At 40.4% G+C, this 8,413-nt stretch overlaps 1 long non-coding RNA gene across 3 annotated transcripts; it reads left to right on the top strand.

Moving 5' to 3' along the window:
• On the top strand, positions 1–7,048 carry LOC108494607. 3 transcript variants are annotated; one of them, XR_001873905.1, is made up of 4 exons: positions 1–128; positions 3,395–3,535; positions 3,658–3,723; positions 5,564–7,048. It is a non-coding gene; the product is annotated as an uncharacterized LOC108494607 (long non-coding RNA). The 3 variants fall into 3 exon arrangements; XR_001873907.1 differs by lacking the exon at positions 1–128 and adding an exon at positions 842–1,995; XR_001873906.1 differs by lacking the exon at positions 1–128 and adding an exon at positions 842–2,069.
• Positions 7,049–8,413: the final 1,365 nt, after the last annotated feature.

The following is an 8,413-nucleotide window of genomic DNA, read 5'->3' as shown; positions in this document are numbered from 1 at the left end:
CCCTCCTTTTTCTTTTCTAAATTTTATTTTATTTTCTTTTTTTTGTGGCTCAAACCCTCTTTACCAGGTGGCCTCACTAATTCCGTCTGTTCCTGCTCTCCTGGCTCCAGGATGTGCCTCCAGGAATGGTGTGTTTAGCATTTACCTGTTGGGCTTCTGGAGTAGTTTTCCATTTCAGCTGAGCTTCTGTGTGTCTATTTCTCCATTCTAGCAAGGAAAATCTCCATCCCATCCACCACCTTGTGAACATCTCTCGTTCTAGAACATGCCCAGCTGCTCACTTTGCAAAACTTAACAGGAATTCCAAGGAAAACCAGTCCTGGTGTTCACACTGCCCCGCTCTCCTTTGATCATCTCATGTCCATGTATAACACGAGCAAAGACTTGTGTGTTTAGGGGTAAACTTCATTTATCAGGGACACACTTTACAGAGAAGGAGAGGAACTCCTATGAACTTCTTGCCTGAGACTGACAAAGTTACACAGGGAAGAAGGAGTTTCTTCTGAGTTTGAGGTTAGAGAGGCAAAGAACAGCTTTTTTTTTCTGCTTCATGAACTAGTGTTTGCCCAGAAGCGAATCTATGAGCTGGTTGTCTGTAGAGCAGGAAAAATCCTTTTGAAACTTGTGGGACAGAGAGGGATCAGAACCCCAGACTGGTTTGGGTTGGAAGGGACCTTAAATATAATTTAAGATAAGAAGCTGCGCCTGCCCCATCCCTGGAAGTGTCCAAGCCCAGGTTGAACAGGGCTTGGAGCAAACTGGGATGGTGGAAGGTGTCCCTGCCTGTGGCAGGGAATGGAACTGCACGGGCTTTAAGGTCCCTTCCAACCCAAACCATGCTGTGATTCCATAATTCTATGATTTTAGCTGGCAGCATGAGCCCAACTGGCAGCATAGGCAAGGTGCTTTGGAACATTTCTTGCCCCATCCCAGCTCTTTTTGCTCTGCCTCAGCTCCTGCTCTGTGTTTTAGATATTCACATTTGATTTCCTTTTGCACCCTGATGTAGTTATTTCTGTGGATTTCAGAAACTTGCTGTAGGATGGAGCTCCCTGTCCTGGTTTTAAGGCATTTGGACTTAAAGGAATATCAGATTTTCGAGACCAGAGCTTCTGGTGTGTTCTGGTTTGGAATGATCTTCAGGCAAAGTGTCCCAGAAGGATCTGCATGGATCTTTCCTCTGCTGTCCCAAACAGAGCCATCTTTCCATAGGGAGCTGGGCCCTAAAAACAAGGAGCATGTCCACATGGCCGTCAAGGTCCTTTCCATAAATAAATCCAGTGGAGCTGGAAAGCTGGGCTGCCTGGAGACCTGAGTTATAGTTGTAGGACAGGTGTTGATGGAACCTCAAACAGGAGTTTGCCTGGCTTCTAAAAATGGAGCAGAAATTGTTTGTGATGAACATATTAAATTTATAGGAGATTTTTCAAATCTTATAAAAAAACAAACCAACGAAGAAGCAATAATCTTTCTTTAAACTGTTTTCTGTTGTATTTAGGTTGGTTGTTCCATGCAAATAGTTTTTGCACCAGTTTGGTTTCACTGTTGATGAAAAGCAGCATCCGTGAGGCTTTTACCCTGTCAGCATCATGGAAATACGTGGGATTTTCCAGGCCTTTCCAGTTGGAAAAGAAAGTTAGAGTGACTTCTCTGCAGAGAGATCTGTTTTCTGCCTGTGTTTGATTTGTTATTCCTTGTCTTCAGCAGCATTTTCAAGCTGGAAGTGGCATAATCATTCCCTAACAAAAGCAGTTTGGATGCAATCCCTGTTTGCTTTTTAATAGGGAGCTAGTTTATCTTTATTAATCACAGGTTCTCTGAATCCTGCCCTCTGTTCCTTTCACAGACAGGATTGATGGATTGATTGCTTCTTCCCTAAGGGAGAATTCCAGAGAGTCAAGTCTTTCCTGAAGCAAGAAACTTCCACAGATTATCCTGGCATTGGCATGAGGAGTTTGTCCCCTCTGTGTCCTGAATTCCAGTCACTGATGCCAAGTACCTTAAACCCCAAAACCAGTACCTTGAATTTAGTTTTGATAAGCCAGATTCCTTCTGATGTGTGGCACTGAGTAATTATTCCCTTTTTTTCCTTCATCTCACACATGTTCCCAGTCATCTGCTGCACCAGGGGGCTGTTCCCTTTAATAAGGGATGAATTCTTCAGCAACAAAGGGAAGAGGATATTTTCCCAGTGGAATTCCATCTCTCTTTAGAGGACCTTCTCAGACTTTTTGTTATTCTATTATTCACTTTCTTACTACAATAGATACTTCACTTTTTGATTCCTTTCCCATCCAGATATCCCTTTCTGTCATCCAAACATCCCTTCCCGTCCAAATATCCCATCTTCTTTCTCAGTGTTCCCATCTCAGCTGCTTTCCACTGAGGTTCCTGTTGCAGTGATCCATTTTAGTTTTTGCATATCATATTCCCATTTTAAATTTAGTTTCTGTGCTTTGACACTCTGTCGGTGCTGTGCCAACACATCATCTTCCTGAGGAATCATGTGCTGGAGAAAGAGAGGGAATATGGGTATTCCTTAAGTTTGTTTGGAAAAAAATTTCAGAAGTGTGTGTGTATCTCTTTGGAATTCAGAGCCAGACCCTAAATCTGTGTCATCTTTATAATTTCCCATTACTCTGGTAGTTTGCTGTTACAATTCCAAGGAATCCCTGGGATTTGGGTAGTCCTTCCTTTCCATGGGCAGTCACAGCCCAAAGATCTTGTTCTCAAGGTTTCCAGTTGTTTTCTGGAGACCTGCAACTTCACCTTCCCAGTTCCTAAAAGGGTGTTCAAAGCAGTATTTTTGGGAATCCCTGATCTTGTGTTGAGTTGCTCAGCACTGTGAGGGCTTAGCTGAGCCCTTTCTCCCACCTTCGGTTCCCAGGACATCCCAATGTCACTCGGTCCTAGCTCAGGTAAGAGCTCCAGGAGGGTGAAGTTAATTGATTATCCTGCTGTGGAAAGCTGGAAAAAAAAAGGTGACACTATTTGAGGAAATATCACAAAGTGTGTCCTCATTGCTGTCTGACGTGGCTTCAGGGTTTTCCTTCCATTCCTGAATTTAATGAGTCATTTCACCCAACTTCCCTGATCCTCTCCTTTGATAAATACCAGTCTAAATCCTGCACTAATGGAGGCTGAAGGAGAGTCTTTTCCCAGTGGAGTTTTATGATACTGAAGCCCAGAGACATGGTGAGATGAGCAGAATTCCCTGCTCACCCAGCATGAGGTGCAGTGGGAAATACAACGTTTTGGTGTCTCATAGCCCATTCCTAACTTAGTGTTCTTCCCAATGAATGTGAGATCCTTAGGAGCCATAAACAGGAAAATCCTGAAAATTTGGGCCCTATGCCTTGCAAAGACATGGAAATATTGCTTTTGATTCTTTCAGAAACGAGTGTGCAAATTGTTGGAAAGCATCCCAGGGGAGGCTAATGGCTACCTCATGGATTGTACCATGGAGCTGGATTCCAGACAGAAACTCTCCCCTGACTGTGGTCTTTGGGCAGCAAAACCAAAGCAAAATTCCATGGTATGTTTACATTGTGAGTCTGCTTGTTACAAGATCATATTTTAAATAGATTTTATAGTAAAGCTGCAGAAAAAAAAAGCCTTTTTTTTTCTGATAGTGTTGTATGTGGTTTTGTTCATCAGATTTTGGAAAACCATGGAAGCAAAGGAGCTGCACAGCCTTGCCCCAGATGTGTTGCTGGAGAGTCTGTAAGTGTGTGAACCTGCTTTCTGGGACAGAACTATTAGATCCATTAAACATAAAGTTAATAAACCCCACAATGCCATTGCTCAGGAGTAAAACATGTAAATAAAAAGAAAGGCAGATTGATTTAGCATTTCAGCAGAGCACAAATTAATATCTTTGGAACAGCAGCTGGAAAATACATAGGCTGGCAACACATTTTTCAAATTCTCCCTAAAAAGCAGAGTTTAGGGAGTAATTAAAGCAAACAGTAACATACAACTTATCTACCCCATTTTTAATTGCCCTTGATGTACTGGATCATAACAAAATTTCCAGGAATTTCCTTCTGTCTCTTATTTTTCCCTCTAATTGGATACTTCCTTTCCAATGAGTAGCCTGAAGATACTGCTCCCTACAGAGCCAAAATGAGGAGATGTGGGGGGAGATACTGAATGTTTATAGCAAAATCTGGGATTTGATGGAATTCATGGCAAAGTTTCCATTGAATGCTGTCAGGACTCAGGAGCTATGACTGGAAAGACATTGGCTGTGCCAACTTATTTCTGCTCATCTTTAAAAATAAAAGGAAAACCAGATCCAGGGCTGACTGTAGGAATATGGGAACCAGTGTGGCCACTTTGTGGAGAACATCTGTGGGGTTAAAACCCCAAAACCAAAAGAACATCTTGGGATTAAAACCCGGCATATTAAGTCAGTTTTGTTGCATTCCAAAGCTACAGTGACATCAGACTTTGTAAAATACTTCTGTCAGTGACCACCTCATTTTAGAGTCTCACGACTGAGTACAAATACCATCGTCCCAAATAATAATAATATAATAAAATAACACCATTTCTGTTTTCAGTCAGATCAGCCTGACGTGTTTTTTCCTATGGCCTAATAATGACCTTGAGATAAAAGCCAGATAATTGGAGGAGGTAAAATTCACCTCTTCCAGAACATTTATCTATGGAAGTTTGGGATTCTTGGATGACCTGTTTTACTCACTATTAAATGCTCTTCACCAACAGCTGTAGGAAACAAGGAGAACACCTTGCCAGCTTAGCTCAGTGAGAGCTGGAAGCTTACAACTAAAAATCTTTTCTACTTTGAATGTTCTGTGCTTTCAATGTACAAACTCAAGGTTGGATTACAAAAACCTGGAGCATTTGTAGGGCTTCTCACTAGACTTCTTCCTAAATTAGTTTCAGGTTGTCAAGTTGAGATGGAAAATGCTTTGCTCAAAGCAAATTTTAAAATTTGTTTCTGATTTTAAATACGTTTCTGGATAGATTTAATTGTGGTCTCTTCACAGTCAGTGAAGAGTCTTCATAGTCAGTTATTCATGGCCAGTAACAGATAATACAGTGATACTTCAATAAATTTGGTTAGAGTTCTAATAGTAAATTCTCTTCCTTCTTAAAATAATAAGAAGCTGATACTGAGAGTCTAGTTAGAAGTATTACTGTGAGCTCTTTGAACTGAGACAACGTGACATAAAGAAATGCAGGCTTGAGTTTAAAGTAGAGGTTGCCAACCAAAAGGTAAATTTCTCTTTTATCCTCAAAATCTTTTAACATTATTGGTAAAACAGAATAAGGTATATAAATATGATGCTAAAATTGTCTTTATTTTCTGTGGGTGTATTTTAGCTTCATATACAAAACTAAATTCATAACTCAGTCATGGTCCTTGTACAGATCACACTGAACAGTTCCTTTTAATATCCAGATTTTTATCCCCTAGTCCCTGGGGAAAAAACATTTGTGATGTTGCTATTGAAGCTGTGATTTAAAATAACAAACACTGAGGAAAAGACTTTGTTGAGATTATTTTTAGTGACATGAAATTCTGGCATTTCAGGGACACTTCAGTCATATCCTGGGCTTCTAGAAATGGAGAGTTGGCAGAAGAGCAGCACTGCTTTCCTGTTTGGATACTGGAGGTGCCCCTGTTCCCACTTGGATCCTTGCAACACCCCTCCTCTAGTCTGGTTTGTGGTGCTCAGCACGCACCAAATGGCTCTGGTAGCACTCGGTACACAATTAGCATCATTTTTACACTTGAAAAAAAATGCTTCTGCTCTTAAGGTAGCTCAGAATATGTTTGAAAAGGAAAAAGAAAAGGTTGGATTAATGTTTTGGAACTAATTAAGTTGATCTGGCCTTGGGCCTTGTCTTCACCTGGTCCTGGGCCAGAGGTCACATTGATGTCAGAGGTTTTCCTGGACACATTCCCTGGCACTCTTGGAAAATGCTTCTTTTACAGGGCCACAGGCAGAAACAGGAGGACACAAATATTTTGTTTTTTAAGTGGCTGCTCAGCTTTGCAGCTGAGAAGGCCAATAAAAATCCCCTTGAAGCTTATATTCAAATCCAAAAAAATCTGTTTTAAAAGGCTTGGATTCGTCATCCAACATCCTTTTATTGGCTTGTCGCAAATCATTCCATCTATATTTTTACCAGTCTATAGGGTTATATAACTTTTAGGCTCTAAGACGACATAGTTTTGCTATTTGGGTGCAACACCTCAGCTTTTGGGCAGAGTTCAACCCAAAATAGACACAACAACATTTGGCTTCTCCTGTTCTGAGAGCAGCCAGGAGCCACTTCAAATTCAATTAGTAGCTCCAAAAGTGGACAAAACTAGTGACAGGCTTTTAAAGGTTAATTTTGGGCTTCATCAGACTGCAAAGTCCTCAGGCAAAGGACTTTTGGATCCTAGAATCCTTCCCATGTTATGTGTGAAGTTGTGGCATTTGCATTGGAACCAGGAAACTCAAATTTTGGTCCCTGTTAAGCCTGTGAGCCTCTTGCAGCTAAAACTATTAGGCTGAATAATGGATTTGACTTCTTAGACTCACTTTCCAAGTCCTTTGATGCCAGCAGATCCCCTTGCTAAACACAGCTTTTCGATAGGGTCAGTAGTTTCCAACAGGTTTCTTTTGGCCTGTATTACCATGTCTCGGTCATGTCTTGCTTAAATCTTGGCTGGAATAGGATAAAAACAAGAACCAGCTGGGGTTTTTTGTGGTCCTTGTAGGTTTTGTGCCATGCTCTTTTAAATTCTCCCCCTTTTAGAACGACCATTACTTGGATTTTTTTCAAATCTGATGGTACATAACTCACAGGGCCGCTCACAGTTGGCTGGCGAAGTCACATTGGTGTTTGATTTTAATGTGATTTTTGGTATCAGTTTCCCATTGTTCCTGAGAATGAGGAGTTTCATCGTGGCTGGGCTTTGCCAACGAAGATTTGGGAAGGGCTCTACCCACATTTGCTGCAAAGGCCAGTACGAGATAGACGAGTCCGGTTGCAAAAGGTACAGCAGAAAGACTCCTTGGATGGTATCGACAGGACACGGTTCTGTCTGCGTTGTCTTTTCTCCTCGAGAGTGATCCTGCGGGTGTTCTCAAAGGAAACGGCAGCGTTATAGATGGTGTGTCTCCAGACCTCCCAGTTGGAGGCCAGAGTAGACCAGTTATGGTGATCAATATGGCCAAGGCTGAGATGTTGTTTCAGGGAGTCCTTGTATCTTTTCTTCAGGGCTCCTCTCATGCAGCAGCCGGTGGCAAGTTCACCATAAAGCAGGATCTTAGGGAGGCAGTGGTTGGTCCTTCATCCTTGAGACGTGCCCTGCCCAGCACAGCTGTGTTCTCAGTAACATGGCCTCAATACTTGTGACAGCTGCTTGTTCTAGAACAGATGTATTGGTCACATCATCTGACCAGTGGATATTTAGGATTGTGCAGAGGCAGCGTTGATGGAAGCGCTCTAGGAGATGCAGTTGGTGGCAGTGGATGACCCATGATTCGGAACCGTATAAGAGAGTGGACAACACTATGGCTTTGTAAACACTGATCTTGGTACTTTTCTTCAGGTGTTTATTTGGCCAGACTCTTTTATGGATAGTTTGCTAAAGTGAAGGCTTTTAATAGTGCTATTTTTTTAAATAGATATAATTTATTTTGGGATCTGCCAGAATCAGAAGGGTTTTGTGGGAGGTACAGGCTGGGACAGGTGAATATTCCTTTAAAGCAGATTTGTGTCAAATCTGCAGCAGAACCACAGAATTATTTTTGTATGAGTTGTATAAATATGAATTTTTGTTTTATTGATATAAAATATATAATCTTTATATTTCCTAATGCTGTGGTTTGTACACAGAGTAAGCAGAGCAATGCTTTATTTACATGTACATAGTTAAAAATGGCACCTGGTCTGTTTTTAATTCAGGTTAAAATGATATAATTATTATTTTTAACTTTGTATTTTGTAAATTGTTCCTTACAAAAGCAGAAGCAATAAAAACCACTTTGGCTACAGTGTGGAATTGTCTGGTGTGTTATTCCAGTAATGATTTCTGAAGACACTGAGGTATAAAGGCAAATAAAATCTTTGAGGACAATAAATATATTATTCCATCATTATATATTGTACATATATATATAAATATCTGTTATATAAGATTGTTGTTCTAGATTTAATTGCTTTAGATTATGGTACTGGTATTTGATTATTTATTTGATGGTAATTCCACATCCATTTGATATCTTGACTGCTATCTCTTCATATCTTGAGGTTTAAAGGCAGTCTGGATTTGAAAAGCCACAAAGACAAGATTTATAGAACTTATATGTTGAAATTAATATATTTAAATTTATTTTTTGTTTATTTAAAATATTATAATTTATTGAATATATTTAAAAATTGT

Source organism: Lepidothrix coronata, unplaced genomic scaffold (assembly GCF_001604755.1).
Source record: "Lepidothrix coronata isolate B3197 unplaced genomic scaffold, Lepidothrix_coronata-1.0 Scaffold25, whole genome shotgun sequence".
Classification (NCBI taxonomy): domain Eukaryota; kingdom Metazoa; phylum Chordata; class Aves; order Passeriformes; family Pipridae; genus Lepidothrix; species Lepidothrix coronata.
Note: the sequence above shows the minus strand (reverse complement) of the source record. Positions and strands in the feature narration are given on the sequence as shown.